Genomic DNA, 22,003 nt, shown 5'->3' with positions numbered 1-22,003 from the left:
TTTAAAATACTTGTTCACAACACTATTTGTTATGCGGATCGTAAGACTCAAGATAAGTGAAAGTTTATAGGAAATGATGGCGGGCAGAAGGTATTTGAGGAATATGCTAGTGCCCTAAGATATAATAAATTGTATTAGAGACCATCCATAAATGATGTAACATTATATGGGGTAGGGGGGTTTTGTATTTTGTGATGATGTGTGACGACAGGGGGGTAGGGGGTCATGTGATGCTACGTAGATTTTTTAAAAGGGGAATAACTAACATCGTCTTTTATTTTTTTTTTACGCGGACAAGGGGGGGGATAGTTACCGTCAAGCTGCGTAATTACCAGGGGAGTATTTAGAGGTTTGTGACGAAATGCTACGATGGGGGAGGGGGGGTGTTAAAAATCACTCAAAAAAATTTAAGGGTTGTGTACAAGACACGACCACGATGACATTAAAAATGTAGCCAGTTTTATAAGCAATCAATATTATCCGTGGCCAAATTAAAACCCCTTAATGCCATAGACTGTTTTAGAACTACACACAGGCATGCTATTCTTCACTAGAGATAATTGTTGAATTTTTAAATTAAAATCGATAACCTATAGTGTGATAAATTCAAGTTTTAAAAAAGTTTTATTCAAATCCATGAAATGGGAACATCAATTAATGATGCTCACAAACAAAACCTTACATCTATCTTTAAATACCTGCTATCAAATTAAATGTTTTCAAGCATGATAGAAAATTAACTGGTCATAACTCAAACTATTCGTAAACAAAGAAAGTTTAACATATGTATCTTTATATATTCGGTAGTATAATTAACATTAACTCTGAAATGTTCTATATTTGGAGTCCATTGGTGGAATCCTGAAAAGGACTATTTGTGGAATCCACAAACACGCGTGCTATGGAATGAAAAGTACTAAACTAACTAAGGGCTTTTGGTTTAACAAAAATCACATGCAGAATGGAACAATTAGTCAGCTGCAAAACAAGGTCTGCCTTCTCACGCTACTTACATCAGATAAATATTTCGTAATAACAAGAAACAACCCTTCCCTTCAGAATCTAATATGAAATACTGATAGCTTGGAACGTGACATCGGCTTTTATCTCTTTCGCACTGATGATGGAAGGACTACCTTCACGAGAATAACGAAAAAATATTTGCGGATTTTTCACATCCTCCGATTTCTATAATATTGTAGACTTTTGGATTTGGCTTGATTTTCGCCAATTTCAGCATGACAATATACTTTTAAATAACTGTACATTTTTGTATTGTTTCGGAAGGATAATTTTAAACAAATTACAGATTGTTGTAAATTTCAGATTGTCAATGTACGCGCAAGCAACAAGTAACGAATATAAACGGCGGAATTAGGTTATCGTTGTCATCGTCAAGAATTTTTCAAACTTGTTCTTCATTGTTGGTTATAGCCCTGAAAAGGGCTTTTAATTTACAAAAATAACATGCGAAATGGAACCAACAATCAGCCGCAATAACGGTTTGCCGTCTCTTCCAGCCACGCACTACTTACATCGGATAAATAATTAAAATTGGAAAGAAACAAACAACCTTCCCCTTCAATAGATAATTTGAAATACTGATAGTTTGAAACGTGACATCGGCTTTTATCACTTTCGCATTGTTGATGGAAGGACTGCCTTCATGCAGAATAACGAACAAAAATTTGCGGATTCTTTTTGGTACGGCTTTCGCTAGTTGGCAGTGTTGCTACATTCTCCAATTTTCTGAAACATTGCAGAATTTTGGATTATGTTTCCGAAAGATTATTTTTTAATAAATCGCAGGTTTTCACCAATTTCAGCCTCGAAATGTACTTTAAGTAGCTGCCCATTTTTGTATTGTTTCGGAAGGATAAATTTAAACAAATAACAGATTGTTGCAAATTTCAGATTGCTTGCGCGTGTGTAAGCAACAAATAACGAATATAAACTGCGCAATTGAATTATCGCTGTCAATGATTGGAAATATTCAAATTTGTTCTTCATTGTTTGTTATAGCCCTTAAAAGGGTTTTTAATTTACCAATAACATGCAGAATGGAACAATTAGTCGGCTTCAACTGAGGTTGGGCAACTCTTCCAGCCGCACGCTTTTTACATCGGATCACCCCCAGCGGTAGCAGTGATCAAATGCAGCACTCTACGCAGTGCATTGTCAACATGCATGATTGCTACTGCTGTTCTTTACGGCCCGACGATCGACGGGAGAATGAAGTCGCTCGAGAAATGATATTCTTTAAATAGTCGAGGATGACGTCATTCATAGAAGCGTAGTGTGCTAGGTGCTCAAATCTGTCGTACGAGACGCTATAGATACGATGTTATTTGGCTGGCAAAAGAGCAACAACTGATTCAAACAGGCACACGGCACATTTATTTATAACTTTTGTTCGTTTGAATCACTAAGCTGCTCCCTTTCGACGGCGCTGCCGGGGATAGATTGACTGATGTATGAGAGTTTTCACGTTTTCGAGATCTGTTCATTTTTGCTTGTTTTTCAATAGTGTACTATTGAAATACAAAAACACTATAGCAATAAAACATAATTTCAGTTAATTCTGAATTGTTTAGTGATAACCAGACGGAAATCCGTTCATAAATAAGAAAGTTATTAGCGTTCAAAATAGTGACGCAAAAACGTGACATCGTTTGATTTTAGATTTTAGAATGACACCCTGCCCCAGATAGTGCAGTAAGACATTTTCAATGTCAAAAAAACGCGTTAATGAAAACCGCGTAAATTTCAAAATCCGCGTAAAAAACCTGAGTGTACTCTCCTATATAAAATACTACGCTGCTGAGCAGTGCAATAACTACAGAAGCACGTTGTCAGATGCCTTACTGATAAAAAACATATAACCGAAATATGAAACATGAAAACCAATTGGCTCTTTACCCTACGCAGCTACAAAGCGCCGTAAACATGGATTAACAAGTTACAACGCACACGCATGCATAAAAATAAATATATCTAGAGAAAATTTTCAATAGGACGTAAGTAACAATTAGAGATTCTCTTTGAGGTCGTTCTCTTCTGTTCATTACTCGGCCATTTCAACATTTACTACTCTACTCTTTGCATAATATTGTAGTAAAAACCGTCGGCTTTCGATATGTACTGGAAAATTAGTACAAAGTGTTGTAATGACGTCGTAATAAACGAAAGAGAAAGTAAACAAAGAGAGGCTCTCAATGTTACTTACGTCCTATTGAAAATTTTCTCTAGATATTTTTTTCAAACGCAACACTCTTAAGCAGCACACACCGTATTGAATTAAATCCAAACCACCCCGCCCACCCACTTTGCAAATCATTCTGTGACACCATGCTGGTACCCGACAAATCCGCACACGGCCACCGCTGCCGAAAATGCATAGCGTCTACCGCTTATTGTAGTGCCCAGACGCTGCAGCCATGATCTTACCCGTTCGACATAAGAACAAAAACTGATTCAAACGGGTACGCGTCACCTCTATTTATAAACTAACCGTATATGGTTTAGTCACTTAGGTGCGAGTGTGTGCAAATGCCAACGTTACCGAAAATCGATAGCGCTTATTGCATCGCCCGGAGACGACGTTGCTCGTGTGAGATAAGAGCAACAACTGATTTAAACGGACATACGTTGCTTCTATTTATGACTTTTCGTGTTTCATTGAGCAACTAAGCTGCCCTCTTTTGACGGCTGTGTCTGAGAAATCTGCCTCACGAATGGTATTTTTCCCGTTTTTTGTGAACTTTTTAATTTTACCAATTTCCAAAAGTCTACTTTTATTGGGGAGATATTAAATTATTACCAATATTTAAGTTAGGTGTTTCTGAATCGGTTGGTGTATGAATGATTAAAATCCATCTAGTAATATCGGAGTTATAAGCGTGCAAACCTTACATAGTTTCGTTACATGGGAGATAGTTTAGATTTTAGAATGACACCTAGCCCCAGATAGTGGAGTAAGACATTTTTAATGTCAAAATACAAACCGGCAGTACTGACGATGATATGATACAAAAATATGTATAACTGACACCTCTTATACCTCTCACCGAACCGATCGTCATCGAAGACGAATAACTGGACGATCAAAAATTTTCCTCTCATTGCGACATTCCACATGATCCAAACTCCTTTCGCTTTCGATAGCAAACTTCCCCTGTAGGAGTGCATTCTGCACCAGCCCAAAGAAACGTAGTTCATTGGAATAATGCATCACGTCACGTGAAAGTGATTTAATTAACGTTTCTCCGTCCTGTGATAAAACTGCCTCGAGTCCCTCGTAAAGACCTAAAGTTGGCGAGGACAAGCATTACGCACAGTCACACGCCACTCTCGTCCCCGGTGCAATTTTTACGACCTACAGCGGAACCAAGCCAGCCTCGGTAATGTCTGCACCAGTCCGTCCCGCGATGCACTTTCTGTAACCCAGGCAACCGAGGAGCAGCGTAATGTGCATCTATCGGCAAATTAAATGTGCTAATCTAACTCCCGATTGCCTCCGGCTTGCACTAATTAATTGCACCGGAGAGAATTTGCAAACTGCTATGCCTATGGTGCGGAGTGCTTAAGATGCAAATTGCAATTGATGTCTTTGAACCTTTCGATGGGTCTCAACGAAAAATTTTCTAATCTTTACGCACAGAGTCGCGATAGATATCCAATAGGATCGTCTGAACGCGATCATTAAATCAACCCGATCGCGCTCTCGCATTTCAGCCAGCAGCCACCGCCAGATGACCGAGTGGAATGAAGCTACAGAAAGGTTCCTTGTGTGTTATAAAACTATCATGTTTACACGATGTGCACTTTGCATCCCATTTCCATTCGATAGAGCGGATCCAATACGTTGTTGATGCACATCGTTTTACTTCGACTGGAACGTTACATAGTCTGAAGCTATGGAAGAGCGTTGAAGATAGCCAATCGAGGTGGACAATATTTGATTACTAAATAGCTGCTGTGAAACGGTACGACTCAAGTCAGATAGTATCATTTGGGTCATATCAGCAATACGGCGTGACTCTAGCCGGGTTCGAATGTAACTTGGTTGGTAGCAAACTAAACGCTAAGTGAACATTTGATATGAATCATCCGGTTTCGGTGTTTCGACGAAGTTTGCTTTATAGCGGAATAAATATTATGAATTTGAATTGTTACTTAATTTTTTTTTTTTTCAAATAAAATATGGCTTTTTAAAAATGGAAATACTGTAAATTATAGCAATGCTATTCCAGCAATTGCATTGCGCTGAAACGCATTTCTTCAGTTTAGGGTGTAAACTCTAAAACAAGCGGGTAGATTTCATAAATTTCGTTACAAAAACAACTCGTATCATTTGTTCCAATTGCAAGCAGCTAGGTCACACGGCCACCTACTGTAGCAACACGCAACGGTGCGGTAAATGTGGGGAACGCCATGCGGATGACACTTGCAGTAGGCCCGCTGAGAAATGTGTTTACGGTGGGGAGAATCCGCATTCACTTTTGACATGCCCAACGTACAAACTTCGCGCGGATAAACTGAGGCGATCCGCCAAAGATCGCTCCAGACGCTCTTACGCAGAAATACTTAAAAGAGCTGCTCCACTTATCTCCGACAAGCCATACACTCTCTTGTCAACTGACGAGGGGCATTCTTTGGCTCCGCTTGGAAACTCTAGGAAAAGACCTAATCCAAACTCACCCGAACTTCCTCGTAAGGGTCCTAGGTTGTCCCAAACAAGGGTACAAAATAAAAATAATTCATCAACTGGAAGTGCTGCTACAAATCCGAAGATAATACCTCCTGGTTTTGGGAAATTGAGATACAACCAGAAGTTCCCAGCACTCCCGCCCGGGGCACCAAAAATACCAAGTGCTCCCATTTTACAGTCAGAAACTCAACCTAATACGGGATTCCTTCAATTCTCTGACATTGTGTACTGGATATTCACAGCTTTCAACATTTCCGATCCTCTGAAAAGCGTGCTGGTTGCTATTCTACCAACATTTAGAACATTTTTAAAACAATGGTCCCTCCTTACAGCAATCGTATCCTTCGATGGCTAACTTATTAAACGGAATCACGGATCTGATCACTGTTTTACAGTGGAACTGCAGAAGTATTATCCCCAAAATTGATTCATTAAAACACTTGCTAGATTACAATAATTGTGATGCCTTTTCCCTATGTGAAACATGGCTTACTTCTAATATAAACCTCAACTTCCACGATTTTAACATTATCCGCTTGGATCGAGAAGACTCATATGGAGTGGTACTTTTAGGGATCAAAAAGTGCTACTCTTTCAATCGAATCAATCTCCCTTCGACGCCAGGCATTGAAGTTGTCGCTTGTCAAACAACAATCAAAGGCAAAGATCTTTACATTGCTTCTATTTAAACTCCTCCTAGGGCCATGATGGGATATCGAAGATTCTCCAACGTGATTGAACACCTTCCCTCGCCCCGCCTGCTTCTTGGAGACTTTAACTCTCACGGTACAGGGTGGGGCTGTCTATACGACGATAATCGATCTTCGACAATTCAAGACCTTTGTGACAACTTCAATATGAACACAGGGGAAATGAGACGGATTCCTAGACCACCAGCGCAAGCAAGTGCACTTGACATATCTCTATACTCGACATCACTACGGTTAGATTGCAAGTGGAAGGTAATATCGGATCCCCACGGTAGTGACCACCTGCCAATTGTAATTATGCAATCACCACTCGTTCAAGACCTTCGGAACCAATCAATGTTCCCTATGACCTCACAGAAAAAACATTGATTGTAAGAACTACGCTGCTGAGATATCCAAAACTATCGATTCGACACAGGTACTTCCGCCGGAGGAAGAGTATAAGTTTTTGTCCAACTCGATTCTCGATACCGCGATTCAAACTCAGACGAAACGAGTACCCGACGTGAGCACCCAAAAACGTTCTCCCAACCCGTGGTGGGACAAAGAGTACTCAGACGTGTACGCGGAGAAGGCTGCCGCGTATAAAGCCTTCCGGAACGGCGGGTTAGTCGCTAGCTATCGACTGTACGCGATATTAGAAAAGCGAATGAAAAATTTAATCAAAACTAAGAAACGCAGTTACTGGCGCCGGTTTGTCGACGGGTTCACAAAAGAAACATCGATGAACACTATTTGGGGCACGGCCCGACGTATGCGAAACCGAAACAGTACAAACGAGAGCGTGGAATATTCAAACCGTTGGATATTCGATTTCGCCAAGAAGGTTTGTCCGGATTCAGCGCCGCGTCGCCTCACAATACCGCGAACGAAACAGCGTTTTCGATGGTGGAGTTCTCACTTGCTCTCTTATCATGTAACAATAAAGCTCCAGGGCCAGACAGAATCAAATTCAAAGCAATTTCATCTCCACACAGCCGACCATGGGAGTATTGCCTAGAAATCCGCTCTTGTCTCCTGCAAACCGGACGCTCTAACCGAGCAAATTCTCATGGGCTCAAACACAATACAACTCCTTAAAAAAACCATGAATATGATCCATTACAAATTTTATAACCTTCAAAATACTAAAATTGTAATTTTTCCATTTGGTTGTAGAAAAATCTATTTTTTTAAAATCATGAATAAGATATATTTCAATGGGACCGTACCATACACCATGCTATTAAACTTATCATTGTACCTGCTAATAATAGTGTGAAAAATGTAAACTTTACCCGGAAAATATAACCTACTCAAACCGAGATTTGTATGAAACTCGAAACTTCTACGTCATTCGTCATTTTTCGAGGCCGTCAAACAAGAAAGACGCTAATTTAAGCTTATGCATCTCCTCGGGTCTTAATCGCTTCCTCGATATAATCCAGTTAGCTGTGATTGTTACCTATGGGAGAGACAGAAACATTTGGTTTCGGCTTGAAGTCGCTTAAGGGAAGGAAATATGTGAGAAACATTTTTAATTAGCGACTGGGAGGGTCCACGTTACAAAAAGCGGCACATTTAATTTCCCTTTAAAATTTAGTTGGTTTGACGGTTTTGGACAGGTACTTCCGACTGAGAAATGAATGCATTTGGTAGCAATGAGTTGCAGCTGTTTCATTGGATTCCTTGAAAACAATATTTTGAATATATTTTGTAAATACTTTTTCCGCTGAACTTTGCTCTATGCAAAATATTTCTTTCGGAAATTGGCAACAAATGATGCAAACATCCGATCCTATTTCCCAGCAGACACCACACTTTCACTTTCGCCATGAAAGACCCCCATGTTAACCGTCATTGATTTTATCACCACGTTGATAATCTGATCCGAACGAAGCAGTTATTATATGTATATTGGACTCGCCAACTCGTCGTGTAGCCATTCGTTGTCGGATGGCTGCCCCACCTTCGGGCAAACAGCTAATAAACATTGCAGGAATTAATGCGCATACCTTCGTCGGTCGTAGCGTTGCGTCGCTCAAAGCAGCAGATGAATCTACACGCGACTCAATCAACCGAACACAGCCCCGTAACGCTATCATCAACCTGTTGCTGTTGAGTGTATGGTGTGCAGATTTCAATTTGCCCGAAGGCGGACTGATGCAGCTACTAATCAATCCGATCGATCACTCGGCCGTAAATAAGCATCATTGGCGTCTCAACGGCTTGGCGGGGTGATATAATAGCCGTAACCAAAACAATCATTACAAGAAGAGAGGCTGGCTTTCTCCCTTATCACCGACAGCCCACGGATGGGACAGCATCCGAGAATCTCGGCTAGCCGTTGCAATCATGCTGGGTTTATCAGCGCTTCCATTTCGGATCTTCAGTGACACAGGCAGTGTTTGTTTTTTATTGCGTTTCCTGTTAAGGGCGTTACATATAGACGAGGGTTTTCCTTAGGCGGGCACCATATATTAACTTTATCTTGATGGCACCGTGTACTGTTGCATAAAAAGCAAGACGTTGTGTCTATGGCGTAGAAGAATGTAATTTTCTACTGTGTACGTCAGTCATAGCTGTTAAGAATTGCGAATCCCAGTTATTGATAGAATATGACAATTGTGTGTATATACAAATAAATTTTTTCAACATGCCAAGGGGGCTATATCCTCTAACATATTAATATAATTTATTTTAAATTTTAATAAACATCAACATAATTTAAAAAAAATACGAGGAACGCATGTTTATCTTATTGTTTTGGTTATAGGAAGCTTTCAAATTACTTATTCGCTTTGAAAATCATGATATAAAATCATGCATTACGGACAATCATTACCTTACACGACCTGAGAAGATATCATTTAAAAAAATCAACAGCACCACCATAGTTTCGAATCGAGAATTCCGGTTTGTACCTACCGGACACATTCACTTTCATCCATCATACCTTGGCGAAACTGTTCCTTAGCATACCATCTGTTCCATCACGATCCAACCTGCGCAATAGTCGCAGTGCTGGAATCCATGCCATCATCGGTTGTAGCAGGATCAATGAACTTAGCAAAAAAATGAACGATTCGCGCCTTCATCGAATAGGCTCTCTCGCTCTAGCTCCATCCCATCCCAAACCTCAACACGATCACCATAAGCAACAGCCACGACACCATGACTCAAATCGGTGAGGTATTCCCGCGATCCGCTCAACCGACGCGCAGTGACAGGTCGAGAGGCAGTTCCAGGAACGGAGAAAAAGTAAATGAAAAACCTTCAGTATACATAATATCAAACTGATAAACGATACCCGGTCCATATGAGCTTAAACCTCGTGCACACGGATTTCCTCTCAGTCCACCCTATTGCCACAGCACTAACTGGCGGCGGCCGGCGGAAGTAGGCCAGCTTAATCCCCACAGGCGATGATCATTGGTTGGTCGATGGTGGCCGTGCGTGTGTTAGCGAAGGTGCTTTCTCGGAACTGCGTGGTCGGTTATGTTGTTTGGATAGAGGTTTTTTATAAATATTACATCGATTGTAGCCCTCAGATGTTCCAGTGGGGTGATTCAGAGGGTACGGTACTGGTCCCATAAATCAGTCGTCGTATGTTCGAATACCCATCAGGAAATCCTTCTAGGGCTGATTTCTTTAGCCACACTTAACTTTAACGGTACGTTAGTGAAATAACATTTTTAATGGTTCCAATATTTTATGTTGCCACGAGGAAGAAATTGTTCCCAAAATCGTGAATAAAGTGCCATGAATTCTGGAACAATCACGTTTTTGCGTTAAGAAAATTAAGACCATGAACCAAAATCATATGTACTGTGATTATTATTCAATTTTCCTTCAAATAAATAAGTAAATGAATAAATGGATTGATAAACAAATAAATAAAGACATAAAAAAATAAAATAATTAAATAAATAAAAATAAATAAATGAATAAATAATCAAATAAATAAATAAATAAATGAACAAATAAATAAATAAAAATACTTAAGCTTGACTCCCTCCTGCAGAAGACAAAAGATTAGTTCGTGAGATTGTAAGCCTGTTTATAACGACTGCCAGTTCTAGTTTTCAGATAACTATATTACACATCCTTGCTTTCACTTGGATACTTTGGCCTTAAATTTTCATAACTTTCCTTCTCGGTAATCTCTAGCTATTTGAATGTCGTTAAAAAGTAATAAATAATTAAAATAAAAAAATACACCGAGCAAAAAGCATCTGAGAATTTCATAAGTCTCGACATATGAACCAGCCTTCTGACGATGCCATTGAACGCTTTAGAATATTATAGGCAGGCTTATGAATTAATTTATCTTTATTCATGCACTCCATAGACGTACAAATAATGTATTTCATAAAACAGTCTTATGATTTCGCTCCAATATATGCGTTTAAGAATTTCATAAGTTTTTCTTATGAAACCCATATGAAATCTGTTATTGATTCTATAAAATTGTATTTTGTTTTTCGTAAACGTCACTTTTGTGAAAAGTTCATAATTGTTTCTTATGAATTCAGTACTGGCCTGCACGGCCAACCAGGAGCTAATAGTTTCAGGCCAGCACTTTTTGATTACCGCTGTTTGAAACAAAAGAAGTGAGATTTTTGTCAAATTGCTACAACATTTTAAATAATTGTTTTTTATGTTATTGAATAAATTACTATGAGCATTAAATCAGTTTACATGGTTATGATTTTTACAGAAGATATTCGATTATTTGAAATGAAATAAGTTGTGCATATAATTAGTGTCTGACGCGTATTTTATGATTATTAAAATCAATTGAGAAGTAACAATCATTATCATTCAGTTGTCTAAGCCCAGTTTCCCACGAAATATTGACGAAGCATTGCTCATTATGTACAAATTTTACCATTTAATGAGTTTTTTCTTCAATCTTCTGAAGGGATCTACACTTGGCGGTTCATTTGTCCCGAATTTAGTTCAACAAGATGACCACACTAATGAACTCATTATGAATGACGTTCATGTTTTACAATTCTCGGTGGTTTGTTTACTTTGTCAGTTGCGTGAGTTCGAGTGCAACGGGTTCCCATCTGTTAATTTCAAACTCACGTACTCCCATGTAAACAAACCACCGAAAATTGTCAAGTGAAGTTCATCCGGCTCATTTTGGGGTTATGTCGGTTGGTGTAAAACCTAATATCCTCTAAAGGTTGATTTTTACTGTTGATTTTTTGTCTACTAAAAATGCTCGAGAAATGTCAGCCATGTTCTATTTTTTATATAAATGTACAATAATATCCATAAAAAAAACTTATGACATTCATTCGAACATTGTAATGAATTTCATAAGACTGTTCTATGGAAATCATTATTTCTACTATATTTTCTGCTTATAAATATCAGCAATTTTCATAAATGGGCACCTATGGCGTTCAATCGGATATTTTCATAAATTTCATAAGACTGTCTTATGAAAATAATAAGAGATGGATTTGGAAAATTTCCCCTCCAAATCATAAGACAAACTTTTAAAATCCATTTAAAATCCTTATGTCTGAAAGTCATAAGACGTTTTTATGGAAATTCAAAGTAAATTTTGCTCAGTGTAGATATAAAAATTAAATAAATAAATAAAGTAGCACTCACATAAGGCTTTTATTTGCGAAGCACGGTGCTGTTCGTAGATTGCATATTATCGATTACCTACAGGTAGTTCAACTCATCTTGCTTGTGATATAAATGACCGGGAATGAACATTATCTCTTTTGAGTTCAGTAAACCGATAGCATGAGAATCGTCATTGCCGGCCACGACCATCTTCTCCGATACTTAGGATAGGGTAGGAAATACTGATGTAATGCCTACTTAAGAAAGCCCACCGACTCAACGACGCTTCCATAGGTGTTACGGAGTTGAATTAAGGTCTAGGATTCGCCACAAGCAGGCAATTCGACCACGAAATGAATATTTTTATGCGGTGGAATGGTTAGTCTCCGAGTACACGTATAGTCAGAGCAAAGAAATATTTAATTATGTTTCTCTTGTGTTTAAACTCTGGACAACCGGCTATAGAAAATTGATGTGGAAAAAACAGAAGGGAGGAAGAGGAGAAAAGGAAGAATGAAGAACTTCGGGTGTGCCAGGCGAGGCATAGGGGAGACGCTGTAGTTGTGAAAGCAAACGACGGGGCGACTTACTCTGCGATCCTAAAATGGTTAGAGAGGATCCCAAACTAGCTGGGGGAGACCGTCGTATGGTCCAGGCATACTCAGAAAGGTTAGATGCTGTTAGAGTTGAAGAAGGAACCATCGATCAAGAACTCTACCTAATGTAGGAGGTGCAGGAATCTGGACGAGATCACAACGGAAGGCGAAATGAGGAGAGCACTTATAGAGCAATGTACAATGCGGAAGGGGCCGGTATCAATCTGGTTGAGGAAGGCGTATAGTGGCACACAGACAGCAGAGATACGCTTGTCTCCTGCCGTAGACAACCAGCTGATGGTGGCCGGCAAAATCAAAATCGGATGGTCGGTGTGTTCGTATGAATGATTCCTGGAGCCACGAAGCAAAGGAGGAGGTGTTTCAGGTGTTGGTTATACTGCGGAGAATTTCAAGGGTCCTAACATATCCAGCCTGTACAAGAAATGTGACGAAAAGATAAGCATTGTCAGGGATTGAACGGCTCAGCTCAGGTACATGCTCTTTAACGCGAACGATTGAAACGGCCATATGACGAAGGACTTCAAATCATCGCCGTGATGGTCTGTACTTCATCGCTAGTGAGAAACTGGAGAGTCAGTAAAGAGTACATCCACAGCGACCACCAGGCGATTCATTACTGTATTGGCCAACTGAACCCTACGGCAATAAGATAGACGAGAACCGTCGAGCGGAAGTGGAAGAGGAAAGACTTCGACGACGAACTTTTTGTTGAGGCTCTTTGCATAGACAGCGGTGTTCAGAACATGGAGCAAGCCGAAGGATACGTTAACGAGAGCATGTGATACAACAATGCTTAGAAAACTGGAACTAATGAACAGACGGCATCCAGTCTGCTGGCGGTAGGAGACACTAAGCACTCTCCGGACCGGTTGTATTGGAACCATTAGAGGCGTTTTTCAAACGGAAGAGAAGGACGAGCAATTTAAACTGGTACAAAGAACTATGCCGGGAAATTGATACCAATCCTTGATGAAAAGCTTATCGAATCATGATGGCGAAGATCAAAGGATTAACGAGACCGGCTGAAATGTGCCCGGATAAGCTGATGGTTATTGTGGAGTCTTTTCCCGAAGCACGACCACGATGTGGCTGCCGTCACCGGACGGAGAGGTAGAAGCACAAAACGCTGGAGATATGTAATTCGAGTTGTTGGCGTTGGTTAAGGGTTTGAAAATAAAGAAAGCTATTACCCCCCGACCCCTCCTTCCACACCAAGGCATTGTAAAATGTAAACCTGGACTTCCCGGACATGTTCAGGACGGTGATGGAGAAATGCCTTGAAGAAGGCCATTTCCTAGATATGGAAAACCCAGAAGGTGAACGTGCTCCATGTTGACAGTTGATACCACCAGTACAATGAAAAACTGGATGGATATATTGATGTTACAGCTAGCTCACCGCAAAAAGCTGCTGGGACTAATCAGCAGGTGCAAAGCACTTCAGAGGGCTCTGATCGCCGTCGGAGGCATGAATCAATAACTTCGGAACGTGTATTGAAGCAGTTGGAAGTAACGTTAGATGATTGTTTTAGCTATAATAACCACTTCTACTACAACTTTGAGAACGCGATGGTTCGGATGATGCCGAACATTTCATTGGTGGTCCGCGGAACAGTGAGGTACGGTGTTCTAGCCTGGAGTCCATGAGTTGCGAGTGCGTACCGAATCATAATCATATTATCATAGAAGTTAGTAAGTGTCATCGCCGGGATGAACCCTATCGGCATTTCATCTTCGGAGAATTCACTGTCGAAGTAGGGTAGACGTTTGGAGCTAAATGGCTCAAGTACGCAGATGATCTACATGGCCGAATGTACGCCGAGAACGATAGAGTACTCGAGGAAAAACGGTTTATTTTGTTGTTAACAGAACCACTGAGAACTGACATACAAGTAAAGTTTTCAACTTGTGTAAGAGATTAAACTGTCGCTTTGAAATGACAACAGCAAGTAGCAACTTGCCACTGGTCGGCGCTTCGATCGGTTAGCAATCGCTATACGGGACTTGTATGCAAACTTGGATACAATGGTGACTCACGCATGCAAACCTGTATGCGATGGTGATTTTCAACGTATGTTTACACAGGTTTTTCGGGAAAGTTTGTTCTAGCTTATATGTCTGTTCTCTGTGACAGAACTAACTTTTCCGAAAAACCTGTGTAAACGATTAAATGAAAAAGCACCTTCGCAGACAGGTTCGTATGCAGGAATCACTATTGTCCCCAAGTTTACACGCAAGGGCCGTATAGCGATTGCTAGTCGATCGTAACTCCATCTAATGGCGAGTCGCTACTGGCTGATGGCACTTCAGAATGACAGTTTTATTTCTTACATACATTGAAAACTTGACTTGCATGCCAGTTCTTAGTGACTAAGGTACAACACTAAGTTGCCTATGTTCGTTTTGTTGATTAAATCTGTAAACCACTTAGTACATTCTCTAGTTCAATGGTATACTGTTGCTATATGAAAATAACTGGTAGAAAATTTCGAAACACGCTGAGCCGCACGCATTGCAAAATTTATTCATAAAGAGGAAGGGCACAACTTTCGCTGGTAAATAATTATCACCACGTTCGTTCCATGTTTGGCAACAATTCAGTCCTGTCAGGATGGAAAGATTCGACTGTTCCGATTGCATCGAGTACAAAGTGACTCGTGGTTGAGCAACTTTTTCCGGACCACGCACCGCCACTCACACCTCCTCAAGTGAACACGGTTCCTCAACAATACAACAACAGCGACTCATAATCACTCTTTATCGCTGGCAAACTACAATCTAGAAAGCAATTAAGGCACTACATAAAACGAAATTTATCCCCATCGAGTGAAATATTTGCCCCGAGGGGTCCGCAACTGAGGCTTGTGCTTGCCAGAAAGGGCGAAAGTGTTTTTTTGGCGAATTTTTTCCGCAGTCTGAGGAACCACACCTACCACTGCCGGCCAGTGGCCAGAGTGGTTCCTTGAGACAGACCATTTATCAACAATCCTTTTTGGAAAGCCGATCTACGACTACACGGGCCCGCATCAGCACGGCGAGCGAGTATGCAAGCAGGCTGGAGCAGATCGCCTCTCGCCAGAGTCGTCACCGTTGTGTCAAATCGCCGGCCATCATCCGTCGCCAGTGTCATTCATTTGCGAATAAGAGTAGAAAAAAAAATCTTTCGCATTTCACCTTTTGCTTTCTTCACATTCATTCGGAGCATAAAATGCCTTCCACGCTCGGGTCGGGTTGGTCCCGGTTTTGGACACCAGCTTGGCGAATTTGGTTGGACGAACTTTGTTCGCGTCGTACAAAATGTGAAATTACAACAGGTCATCATTACGTTTCTGTCTGCGATGCATCCCGTAGAAGGTCAGTCGGTCAACGGCCGACAGGTTTGAGGTACGAGAATGTATTATCAATTTTTCCGGTTCCTTTAATTAGCTGCAAAAAATATTTCTTCTTAAAACAGTTGAGTATCGGGTAGCGCGTATTTCACTAATATTTTAAGTTCAATATTCCACAAATATAAGAAGTTTTCCAACAGTTTATACAGTTTAAAATTAAACTCGTTTTGACTAAATTGGGTAAATGCATTGAAGTTCAATTTTGACCAAAACTGAAACAATACTAAACAAATAAGTTTTACTTTCTGCAAAATAGAAATCCAAAACCAAAAACCGGTCCTCTTCGTAATCCCTAGTGGTTTTAAATTGACACATCACGGACGGTTTCGACTGTCTCGGGGTACCATGTTTGACCAACTCCAGCAGCAAAACTGAATAGAAAACGTATTATGCAAATTTTCGCTCATGTATTAACTTGTTTGATCTGACCGGACAGTGAACGAACACAACTCGAAACCGCTGGAAGAAAGTGAAACTTTGGACAAGGGTCAAATACACGTACGATTCGCTAATCGACCTGGGTATACAAGTGATGCATCTTTTCAAAAACTCGTTCGTTTTATCAAATTTGAATAGGTTAGTTAGGTGTCCACTCAAATTCGAATTGAACAATCCGTTGTTGGTGCTAAAAGCTACAATTAAGCCAACATAGAAAACATCATTCGTTCAAATGGAAGAGCCGCCACTATTCCACCTTTTCTCCGAAGCAGCTTGGCTGTTTATTTATTGACAGATTAGATGGGCAGGAATTTTGATGACCCTGTTCAAGTGTGTCTTTTGCCTGCCACTTCGATCACTGTTATTATATATTTTGAAAGGGAAAGTTTTTCGGGGATCCACGCCTCTCCCATTTCAAGATTGTTCAGCGGGCGGTTGTATTTATAAACGTATGCATAGTCACCAGTTAACGGAGAGGAATATTCAACAGAAATATCATCGATACAACAAATGAGTGAATTAGCATACGGATGGTGTTACTTGTTGACAACGGATGCCACTTGAAGTGTGTGCGGTTCCTACCCGATCAGAAGGCCCTTAAAAATGATTCCAACACTTTATCTCCCGTTGATGCTCTTGGTATTTTAACACCTATTAAAACCGGAAATGACACAATTTTTCGCCAATTGGAATTTGCGCCCAGCAAAAATTCAGTTGCAGCTCTACTGCCTGCTTCACTCTACTTCTCCTGTTAGCTGTGGCAGAGGGCAACCCTTGTTGGGCTTATCCTCCACAGCGATAGTGGTCGGGGCTTCCGGATTTTTTGACGTTAGTTGGGGAGTTGAAATTTCACACATATATAAATCGATAAAATGGTTTACAAACGCGAAAAATTGATAGCTTAATGAGAAAAGCTCAGAACAGTGGTGTGCATTTTGCTTTGCCAAAACAAAGCACTAAACGGTGAATGTGAGTCAATTTTAGCAATTGATTGAGTTTATACTTGTCTCACTTCAATTCAGCAGGTAGGTCTGGTTCAAACGTACACTCTTGCTTTTATACAAGCCTACCCGAGGTCAGTAAAAATCTCCGGATGAAAGCCGCGCCGAAGGTGACAACCCTAAATGAACATCCCCATAAAAAAATCCTTCCGATTTTTCCACCGATTAAATCGACTTGCTTCGGTACAATCGGCCGACTATTCAACCAATTAATCGGTCGATTGTTGCACCGACTCTTACGGGAGATTAATATGGGCGTTTGTCGACGCAACAACCGATTAAATAAGACAGACGATGTTAAAATCGATATATTTCAACCTATTAAATCGGCCGATTAGTTGCCATTAACCTGTGAAGCAATGTTTGTAAACACGGCTCACAGCAAAGATCACTTTATGTCGACTTGCTAGTCGACTTCGTCAGCGCGCACAGGCTAATAATCCAGTTTAATCATGTTTGGTTGGTTTGGTCATATTGCCTTTTTACCGTATTTACTTCTTTACTGTGTAGTTGTCGTGCGGCAAATGCAGTAAATGCAATGCAGGTGCGGTATGCGATGTGTCCATCATACCCATTCACATCGCAACAAACCCTAACCATGGGACCGACAAAATCGGTCTTCGCTGTATCGCCAATATCGCTCGAAAAACTTTTATTTACCACTCAAGTTAACCTGGTAACAATTTTCTAAGAACAAAAAACAATATACAAAAAAGTACTATTGAAACAATTATTTCTTCGTAGAACATTTTTCCCGCGCACATCCCGCAGCTGCCGCCAGCCACAAAATAATCGAATTAATTTTTGCGCATGTTGCCCCATCCGAGACCTTCTGTTTTGATTGTTTTTCAATTGGCATTCCTAATCGTGGAAAACGGCGCCGCCTCTTCTTTATTTTCTCATTCAATCATAACAACGTTTGGTTTTGTTTGGATTAAATTTTGCTCTCACCTGACGACGACGCACGTACGGTGGATAGGTTACCCATCACCGTGGACCACATGCTGCAGTTTCTCACAGTGAAATTCCATCGTTTGTGTAAAAAGAAGAGAAGAGCTCAAACCGTGCATGCTATTCACCACCGCAGTGGTGACTTCAACAGCTCGGAGAAGTGAAGACGAGAAACGCTCCGCATATTATATGGAAGAAAGACGGGGAGAGCTTCACCACGATCGATGAAGAAAAAACTTCGCCGCTTTGTATCGTGATGTTGCTCCGATGGTACTCGAAGGCCAGTTTTATCTTCGTGTCCATGCTGGATTTAGTCTTTCGCCAGGGCTGGATGAGGACAGATTGTTACTTTAAATCCGGAATATTGCTGTAGTGGACTGCGGTAGTTGATGGGACAGTGGTTCATTTTCTCGATTGTACATTCGTAAGAAACAACGGTTTCGTTGAGTGTTGGTGAAAAAGGGAAAAGAAAAAACTATAAAAAATTGGATTAGACATAGAACTACCCAACGTTCTTTGATAGATCGTCATTTACGCAGTGAAGTGTTGTATTATATTCAAAGAAAACACGAAAAAGATCGTATTAGGAATGTAAACAGTTTCGAGAGGTGTAAATAAATGGATAAATCGGATTGTTCAAGTGTATAATTTTCTTCGGCGGATCAACATTTTTCTCGCGTTATAACTACCGAAAGGATTATTAAGCTTACAATGAAGAAAACATTGGGCATCTTTGATTTTAAATTGCCGGGTCTGGTGAGCTTATTGGATTGTGCAATGGAAAATAACGGGTAGGCCGCAGTGCACTATTTGTTGTAGTCAGTGACAGAGGAAACATTTCATCATACTTGTTGTGTTGTAATTGGATCTTTGGAAAACAATAGAATCGCAAGACAGTTCGGATTGTATTTCGGCGGTCATAATTGTTATGCGGGAACTGGCAAAATTCTTCGGGTGTTTTGTGAAGATATTTTTACTCGAGGTGAGTTATTGATTCCTTGTGTTTTTATTTCGTCAACCCAATTAGATTTAAAAGCCATGTGTAAGTGCACACTGCATGATTCAAATTCAAGTGATTTTGGTCTAAAATCGTACATTACAATTTTTTATTGTCTTCGCCAGAATCATTGGAATGAACTTTCAAGTAATTGTAGCATCCTACTATCAGGGATCCCCTGATATGGGGAAGTAATTCCCCATATTTCATATGGTGTTTTTGTGGTGAGAAATTAGGTGAACCGGCCCATTACCTACTACCTGACCCTGTAGGTGCGAAACATAATGCGATAGTATCACTACACATATTACAATACCATTACCTGAACCACAAACAATTGCCAAATTTTTGACTGCTATTCAGGCAATATTGACGGCACAAGCGGCATCAAGTATCTAAAAATTTACACACAACCATTTCGAGGAGCCCCAGCGCATCAACTTATGTTCTTCAGGCTTGTGTAATTAGCGACTAAAAATACCACATAAAATTTTTGTGTTTACTCGCATGTATTTGTAGTATGCAGCATCCCGTTTTGCAGCCGATTTCAAAGAAAATTAGTGTAACACAATCGTTGGACAACTGCCTTTTCTTACACAATTTTTTTTTCCTATTTTTTGCGATGGTTCACAACTTCTCACCAAAATAAAAAATGCCAATTCCACGCAATCTGTCATATCTTAAACACGATTACGATTATTTTGAATTGGTTTAGCTTGTGGATGTATTATGGTGTCCTGTACAAATACTAGTTGAATCATTGACAATCGACCGACGTTTATGGTAGTTATACCCGAAGACAAAACTGTGTTCACAACTCCCCACTGTCCCGTACAACATTGCTGAGCATAAAAGTTTCAAAAAAGCAGTACTTAACATCGAAATCAAGCACACTTTCTACAATACAAATCGAAATAAATTGCTGAGCATATTTTTGACAAAATGGATCCATGCAGTACAGCCAAAGAAATAAAATTTTCAAACCTTATACGACCTTTCTTCCGAAAATTTGAAAAAGGGTCCCTATATTGAAAGATAAGTCGTTAAACATGACAAAACACGACTAACTAGGTTTAACGGAGCTGCTTCGTACAGTAGCGTTTCCACACTTCAACTGATCAATAAAACAGAACGCCTACTTACACCGATAATTTTTAAATTGCCAAAACCTCCGAAGCCAAATCAATCTATGAATTAATTTTCCATCGCATACTACAGTGGCCTCTGAATTTCGGCCATTTAATTGGTAAAAACTCACACAACGCCTACGTTTTCCTCCTCGCAAAAATCATCAATAATACCGCAATAATTGTACATAAAAACTAATTGATGAATCATCTCTCCAAATATTTATATCTATATACGAGATCTATTAACCATTATCAAGATCATCACAATCGTCAGCGAATTGATTGGGTCAAATTTCACAAGCTCTTGACCAACATTGCGCCGGCTCTGCAGTAGCCACCATATAGCTCGATACACAACACACCGAAATCGAAACCAGGGGAGGAATAATCGAAACTTGACCTGTTCAATTGACTGCCCGAGGCTGGAAAAGTGGAGCCTGAGATAGGCCACTTTCGCGCACACTGCCAGAATCGGTATAACTATACAAAAGAGTCAGAGGCTAATGAGAGTGCGAATTGCATCGTAATGGTATATTAAACGTTACCGTAAGAGTTTTGATCAATCCATCGACGACTGATGTAACTGAAAACACTAGTATAGTAGAAGAGGGTATACTTTGTACAGTACTTTTGCGGGATGTAGTTCAACTTTGTGAATAGTAAAATAGTAGGTACCACTGGTACGTCAAAAGGCCTGAAAATAGTTAATACTTTGAACATCTAGTAAAGCAGAAATAGGTAGTTGAAAATAACCGTAAAAGGAAGAAAGTTTAGCTCGAATAGATAGAATTAAGGGAGTTTATAATACTTGTGTAAATATTTGAACGAATACCAATTTAAACGCTTGTGCCGCCATTTCACCATATCTCAAATAGAGTATGTCGGTCTTTTCGTAATCTGAATATGATAACCTATCAATTCAGCTGATATCATTAACGTACCAGGTTAATTGGCCTTTCCACATCAATCTAGAATCAAGAGTGCTTGCATGACTTTCGGCCAAAGCCATTGAGGTTTCGGGAAATCTCGGGGACTCAAACTCAAGTAAACACATTGGATCGACACAACAGTTGTCAGATCAAAAAAGAGACGATACAACAACCCTGTTAGAGCTAAACCTGCCTCAAGGGATGATCCTGATGGCGATTGAAGTTATTGCTCAATTTACCCTGAATTCGTTGGTAAGTAAAATATGGTCTATCGACTTTTATTCGCATTCCACTTCCTCCATCGTACCACGAACAGTTGTGCAACCATTAGCAAGACCAATTTAGTAGGTTTCGGAGCCAGTGTTACCGATTTTCGATGAGCGCGAGTTGCCGTTTTCAAAGCTCTGATCTTTCTTCTGATCAAACGGCATAGTTACTCCATTAGTTTTCAATTTGCATCGTGTAAAGATATCTTAATGTACCGATCAGGGCCAGAATGAGCTGAAACAAGTAATATTGAGGAAGGTGTGTGTGGTAATACCATTAATTTGGCAGCCCTCA

General features: G+C 40.1%; 1 protein-coding gene across 1 annotated transcript in view; it reads left to right on the top strand.

Annotated features, from left to right (window-relative positions):
• The first annotated feature begins 19,097 nt into the window (after nucleotides 1–19,097).
• LOC131677030 (uncharacterized) overlaps nucleotides 19,098–22,003 on the top strand; it is a 45,040-nt gene continuing 42,134 nt past the window's right edge. The window contains exon 1 of the mRNA XM_058956540.1: nucleotides 19,098–19,368. The gene's annotated coding sequence lies outside the window, so the exon portion shown is untranslated. The remainder of the gene's footprint in view (nucleotides 19,369–22,003) is intronic.

The sequence above is a fragment of the Topomyia yanbarensis genome, chromosome 1, assembly GCF_030247195.1.
Source record: "Topomyia yanbarensis strain Yona2022 chromosome 1, ASM3024719v1, whole genome shotgun sequence".
In the NCBI taxonomy this organism is placed as follows: domain Eukaryota; kingdom Metazoa; phylum Arthropoda; class Insecta; order Diptera; family Culicidae; genus Topomyia; species Topomyia yanbarensis.
The sequence above is the reverse complement of the archived record's forward strand: the minus strand, read 5'-3'. Positions and strand labels throughout refer to the sequence as shown.